We start from the raw sequence: 7,275 nt of genomic DNA, 5'->3' as shown, positions 1-7,275 counted from the left end.
GTGGCATCCTCATAGCTCACAGTAACCTCAAACTCCTGGGCTCTAGCAATCCTCCTGTTTCAAGCCTCCCGATTAGCTGTCCCCCATACCCATCTAATTTTCCTATTTTTTGTAGAGATGGGAGTGTCTCACTCTTGCTCAGGCTGTTCTCGAACTCCTGAGCTCAAGCGATCCTCCCACCTCGGCCTCCCAAAGGGCTAGGATTACAGGCGTGAGCCACCGTGCCTGGCCCAGTTTGTCGGTTTTGTACTGTGGTTATGTAAGATGTTAACATTGGGGGAAGCTGGTTGAAGGGCATGTGGGAACTCAAAAATATCTGCACAACTTTTCTGTACTAAAATTATTCCAAAATAAAAAGGTTTTAAAATTAGGTATGTATCTAAAGAAAAGAAATGCTAAGAAAGATGTAACCAAAACGTGAATACTATTTTTTATGAGTGGAAGGATGATTTTGATTTTTAGCAGGGGCTAAGGGGACTTTTCAGAATCTCTAAGTTTTCTATGTGGATCATAAATTGCTTTGGTAAATAGAAAGAAAATAATCAGTAAATATTATGTTTTTAAAGGGCAAGAATATTAACCAATTCTCTGGGATATTAGAAAAAACTTTTTTAAGGGCGAGAATAAAATAAAACAAAGGAAGGAGGAAGAAAGGAAGGAGAGGTCACCACTGTGGCTGTCCCCAGTGTGGACCCCACCCTCTGCTTTCTGTCCAAAGGGCCAGGAATGGAGATCAGGAACCTGAACAGGCCACCCAGCCCTGAAGGCCTCCTCAGCTGAAAGGCTTGAGACAGTTTGGTGGAAAGAAGTAAGGTGGAGCAGAGTGGGGAAAAGGTGGAGAAAGAACCTGGAGGGGCTACACACACACACACACACACACACACACACACACACACGGACTGTGAGCGCTGGGATACTTTGTGGGAACAGAAGAGGAGGAAGTTAAAACCACTGAAAGAATTGGACAGCTGCATCTTCCTGATCAAACCTTCAAGGCCAGCAATGACCATGGCCTCTAGTTCTTAAGGTCACCCACGCCCTACCCCGTCACTGCAGAGCCTTGGAGTTGCTGACAAATGAGCCCCTTGCTACACAGCTGGGGACACTCCAATCTGAGTGGCACCCCATGCAGGGATGGTTTTAAAACAACAAACATGGTCTTCAAGGGCACGTTCTTCAGGAAGCTTGCCCCTGACAGTGAGCAACAGAAAGACCTCTGTAAAGAGAACTTTCCTCTGGACTTAAACTGCTCCTGTGTCTTCCCCCTTCCCCACCCAGATCTATTCCGAATCAGGGGAGAGGCCAAAAGTGCCTCCACGGCTGAGCAGGGAGCAGAGGTGGGGAAATGCGGACCATTCTTGCCCTGGAAAAGCACTGGCTCCCTACAGGCAGAGTGAGTGTTGGAAAGAAACAGATTCAGAGGGCAAACTAGAAAGAGGGGAGAGGGGACAGGGAGCCAGATCACAGCCCAAGGTAGGGAAGAGGAGGGCTAAGGAGAAATAGGGGAGTTTACCTAAGGGGCAAGTCCCAAGTGGCCCTATCAGCAGAGATTAAATACGATGGGAATGGGATGATGGGGACATTGTAGGGCTTTCAGGCACCAGGTAAGGGGTGAGGCTGGATGAGCACAACAGTCCTTTTCAGTTCTGAAATCCAGTGAAGCCTGTCCTAATCTCTGAAAAGCCAGAACTGGGTCTTTGGCTTCCCATATTTTAGGGACATCAGCAAAATGCTCAGGGAGTCAGGGAGCTCTGCAGCTGGAGCCACGATGGCCGATGGCTCGTTTTTGAGACACCGAAAAAATGTAAACAGACCAGATTGGGATTGGGGTTGGAAGACTAGGTGGAACTTACTCAAGGCCGGGAGGCACAGGCATAAAAGGTAAGGCTGTCTCCGTCCCCCTGAGGGTTTCAGGACGGACCAGACTACCTCCCAATAAGTCTCTAAAAGGGAAAGACGCCGTGTTAACCCAGCCAGCTTCTGAAATGCCTGGAGCGAGGAGGTGATTATGTCACCATGAATACCAGGGATTCTACTCCCAGCTCAGACCGCCTGAGGGGCTAACTACAGGCTGGGGGTGGAGAAGGGGGAGGGACGGCCAGAGGCGACAGAGCGCTGCCAGCTCCCCATCCCCACGGAGACGGGAGAGCATCCCCCAGCTAGCCACCGACAGGCCGAGTGCTGCAGTGGAAAAGCGCGGGCTCTGGAATCAGGCAGACGCAGTGCCACTACCAGCATCCTGTCGTGCATTTCTCCTTCAGTAACCACTTAGTAAATAACAGTTCAGATCAGGCTCAGTGCTGGGATCTGGGAACTTTCTGCCTGCAAACAAGTCATTTAACTTCAATCTTTAACTTCATCTAAGCCTCAGGTTTTAATGTTTTGTTTTGTTTTGTTTTGTTTAATGCTGAAGCTCGTCGAGTTGAGAAGAATGCAGGCTATTGCATAGATAATGTACTTAGAGGAGGGTCTCAGTCATTCTGTCTTCCGTACAGAATCCTAAATGTGAGGCAGTGCAGAGATGGAGAACATCAGACGAGATAGTTTCTGCCCCGTAGAGATGACAGCCTTCTCTGGGAAACAGAAAATGGTGCACAAATGTCAGCAAGTGCAAAATGTCAGCAAGTGCAAAAATCTCAAGGCTGCACACCAACTCGGGAGGTCAAAAATGATTGGTGGGTTAAATCCCAGGAAGCCGGGCAGAGCAGGGGGGAAGTTCTGAGCTGGGTGTTTGAGGCCCAGCCTCGGCGATGGTGAACGATAATTACTTGTTTCTGTGTTATACTTAGCGGCTTTAAAAAGCACGTTCACAGACATCATCCGGTCTGATTCTCACACGTACATCTAAGGTAGGCAGGTGCCACCTCCTTTTACAGATGGGGAAACTGAGGTCAAGTGACTTGCCCGAGGTGGCAGAGCTGCAGAGAGTGAGAGGCTGAGGTCCCATCCCCTGGGTGTGCTCAGAGAGCCCGGAGTTTTCCGTCTGGCTGCAGAGGGGAGGGCTCGGCTCCCGCTAAGATCAGTTCCGCACCTCAGCGGTGCTGCCGGCAGCAGGCTCAGACAGCGCCCAGGTCAGGAGGCTGAGGAGCTCAAAAGGGATTTGGTTGCTGCCTGTGACTCCACAGTCTTCAGAGTGGGGAAAATAGAGGGGTCAAGCAAGGGGCAGGAGGGCGCAGGGGGAGAGGCCCCGAGGTCTCACTCCCATTCTCCCCTGTAGGGCTGACGCTGCGAGTGCAGGGCAGGAATAAAAGGAGGAGGAGTCTGCTACACCCACCATTAAGTCCCCTCGCAGTATTTACTCAACCAGTGGCAAGGAGGGCCAAACAGGGGGAAAACACTAGAACTGCAGCAAGAAGGCTGGGAGTCAGACTAGAGGAGGACTGCCCAGGGCATCTGAGGCAAAGTGTAAAATCCCTAACCTCTCTCCCCTAAGTGTCCCCCCAAACTGTCTGAGTTCAGTGCAACATAGCCCGAGGATAACGGATGGGTGAGATGGCCCATGGCAGGCCCCATCTCATGATGTTGATGATGTTGGGAACCCTGCTGGCTGAGCAGCTTGTCCCATGCTAGAAGGGATGGCTTGAATGTGCCCCTTGTGGGAGGTGGCTGGGACTGCAGTGACTTTGGGCAGGACTTACCACCGTACCTGGCCTGCGTGTGTGTCTGGGGAGCAAGGGGAGCTGATACTGCTTGAAGTGGCTGTAAAGCCATTCTCACGGTCCTGATGCAATGCTCCAGATAATAAGCAAGTGAGTAACTAATAACTAGGTTGTGAACTCAGCTCTCGCCCCCGGGTGCAGTACCACTTTTGCACAATCCGACCCCAGGCTCGAGAGCAGGAGAGGCACTGGCCAGGTTCCAGGTGTCTGGGCAGGGACACCAGCTCCAGACTCTGAATCTCCAGGGAACAGAAGGAATTGGTGGGAAGGCCCCCCACCCCACCCCCCGCTGGGTTCCAGGGCCAGGAAAGGGAGAGGGAACAGCCACAAGTAGTGGCTGAGCACCTTCCAGCCACATGGGCCAAAAGACACTGCCTTCATTCAGTGAGAGGTGAAAAGGTAGAATGCTAGAACATCGCCCCTCCCTGCCTGTCCAGAGCTGGCGGTCAGGCAGACGAAACAGCGCTTAGGCGAGCAAGGTGTGCTGAACAGGTGGACAGACAGGGCGGCACAGAGAAGAGAGGACGGACTGAAGGACCTGGTCAGCGTCTGGAGCAGTCAGAGAAGGCCCTGCCTCTGCCCGCCTTCTTCACATGGCCCCTCCCTCCTGCCTCTCTTCCCATTTATATCTATCTATCTTTCTTTTCTTTTCTTTTCTTTTCTTTTCTTTTCTTTTCTTTTCTTTTTAGTACAAATGGTTCTCGCTCTTGTTCAGGTTGGTCTTGAACTGCCGATCTCAAGCGATCCTCCCGGCTCCGCCTCCCAGAGTGCTAGGATTACAGGTGTGAGCCACCGTGCCCGGCCCCATTTATATATATTTTTTCCCCCACATTTTTCTCTTCTTCTTCCCTATCCTTAGTTATTCTTTATTGTTTAACTCCATCTTTTCTTGGACTTTGTTTTGTTTTTCTTTTCTCCTTTAATTAGTTAATGAATAAATGAATTAATTTCAGAGTCCCTCCCAGGGGTGCCATGTACAGTTGCACGTGTTATTCACTTCACAAACACCACGAGGCATGGCTCGTGGTCGCATATACCTTTTTCTGATTTGCATTCAAAGCACCGTATGGGCCCACAGTAGCCCTGGCACCCTCTGTGGGCCAGGAACTGTGCCAGGCCCTGAGAAACACTTCCTGTCTCTCACTTCCTGCACTCCAGCTGACTCCTCTCCTCCTCCCCCCCCCCCCCCCGTTTTCATCTTACGCCTACACCCAGAATAGGGTTTTAAGAGACTTGATGGGGTGCAAAGAACGTGGACTCTGGAGTCAGCCTGGGCTTGCGAGTCAGCTCTGCCCTTACTAGCCATAAACGCAGGGCAAATTACTTACCTTGGCTGAGGCTAGGTTGCTTCCTCTGTGAAACGGGGATGACGGTAGCCCATCGCAGGGCTGTGTGAGGACCAGAGACTGCTTAGTGTGGTGCCTGACACACAGTGCTGGATAATTATTTTTCCCCACTGTGCCTCCACTCCCTCACCCCTTGTCCCCTGTGTCACCCCCACCCCTGGCTCAGGCCTGTTGCCTGGCTCTGTCCCCCTTGTCCTGCCAGTCTGTGTCTGCTTCCCCAGTCCTCATTCCATAAAAATAGCAGTCCTTTGCATGGAAATGGCACCATTTTCAAAACACTTTCATCAGCACCTCCCGTTTGCTCCCCCGCCACTCCGAGAGGTGGACAGGAAGGGCATCGATTCTGCGATGTATAGGTGAGGACAGAGCATCAGAGAGCAGGTGACTCACCAAGGGCCGGACTAGACTGGGGCCTGCTGTCCTTCACACTGAGCCCCCCTTCCAAGGATAAAGGGGAGCACCTGAAGTGCACACATTCGAAACCTCTCCTCCACCCGCCGCAGCCCCGAGCAGATATCTGAGCAGCAGAGGAGGCCCAAGCCCCTGGAGAAGCGGTCGCAGTGGGTGGGTGGGAGGCAGACGGCTATCTCAGCCTAACTGCCGGGGCTGGAACGGAAGGCCAGGCCCGTACTGGAGATGCAGAGATCAGGCGGCCACACGATAGCATCTCCAAGGCCTCCCGGCGGGGGGAAGGACCTTCCTCCCTCCCTCATGTCTCCTAGATCAGATGTAGCATCTTGGTGATAGAGGCCTCATCCTCTGACTCTGCTTGGGGGATATGCTAAACTTGGAAGGTTACGTCCGAGTCACTCAGCCACTCCGGGCCTGTGTCACCGTTAGTGTGATGGGCAGGGTCACTTTGTCCATTGGGACAGCATGGGCACAAAGATCATGGCTTATTCCTGTGAATATTCCTTCCTGGGCTTTACAGTTTACAATGTGCTTTTGTGTGCGTTATGTCATTTGGTCCTCACAGTGACCTTGGGAGACAGGTGTTATTACGGGAGGGAAATGTAAACCTAGGGAAGTAGTAAGTGACTTGCCAGGACCACAAAGCCACTAAGTGTTAGAGTGTGGCCTTGACCTCTAGCCCTCTGACCAGGTCTACTTCTTAAGGAAGGTGACCCAAGGGGGCAGAGGCTGCAGGATGCTTGGAACTGGGGATGACAAGAAAGGCCAAGGTTCTGTCTCTGCTCCCTGAGAAGTCTTTGGTAAAATGGGCCTTTTCTTCCTTAGAGGGAGCAGGGCAGTGGTGGGGTCGTGGCCTGGCCCTCCAGACTCTACAGAGGTGACAGAGGAAGGACAAGGGGATAGAAGGATGCTTTCAAGTGGCCACACATCTGCACTGTGCCCTCACCTCTGCTTTAAGATGGCAGGCAGCATTCCCTCCTGGTGCCAGCTTTCCGTTCTCCCCAGCACCGTGGCTTTTGCAAGGACCTTTGCATTTGCATTTAGCTGCGTGTCTGTTCCCTCCACAGCCCCGTGGATGTGCACACACGTCCCCCCTTCCGCCCCCTGCCAAAGGCCACACAGCAGCCTCCCCCCATGTCATGGGCTCCATCAGCCCTGGAGTCTCTGCTGCACGAAGGGGAGGCTCCCAAGGTGATTATGAGCTCCCTGGAGAGAGAGGCCTGTCATTAGGAGCAGACTCTCCACCGCCCTGAAGCAGCCAGCTCTGCTGCTTTGCCTAAGAATACTCTGCCGGGCTCTCGAAGACTGCCCGCCTACTCGGGGCCTGCGGTGCAGATGTGGGCAGCCCCTGGGAGGAGAGAGGGTGCCCGGGGCTCCTACCTAGGGAGGGTCACCTTTGTCTTTGAGGGTTGATGTCCCGAAGTCCAGCCACTTGAACCCCCACCCCCCACACCTTCCAGAGAAAACTAAGCCCACGGAAGAGGGAGGTCAGAGGAGCTGCCCGGCAAGGGGCTCCCGCAGGGCATCGCTCTGGGGCAGACAGTTCCCCCGGGCACCCTCTGGGCTCTAGGAGGTTGGCTCTGCCCCTGCAGCCAGAGGTGAAACAGGACCTTCCCAAGGCATGCAGCAGAGAGCCCTGAAAGAGGAGCAGTCCCCAGAGGTTGTCCTGTCCTCTCCTTGTCACTATGCCATCTCTTAGACAAGCTCCTTTACTTATTAGAATCTATACAGGGCCAGATAGTAAATATTTTACGGGCTACATGGCCTCTGTCACAACTGCTCAACTCTGTGCTTGTAGCACAAAAGCAGCCGTAGACGATACGTACGTGCATGGGTGCTGCTGTGTCCTCATGAAATTT

Source organism: Eulemur rufifrons, chromosome 27, assembly GCF_041146395.1.
Source record: "Eulemur rufifrons isolate Redbay chromosome 27, OSU_ERuf_1, whole genome shotgun sequence".
NCBI lineage: Eukaryota > Metazoa > Chordata > Mammalia > Primates > Lemuridae > Eulemur > Eulemur rufifrons.
Note: the sequence above shows the minus strand (reverse complement) of the source record.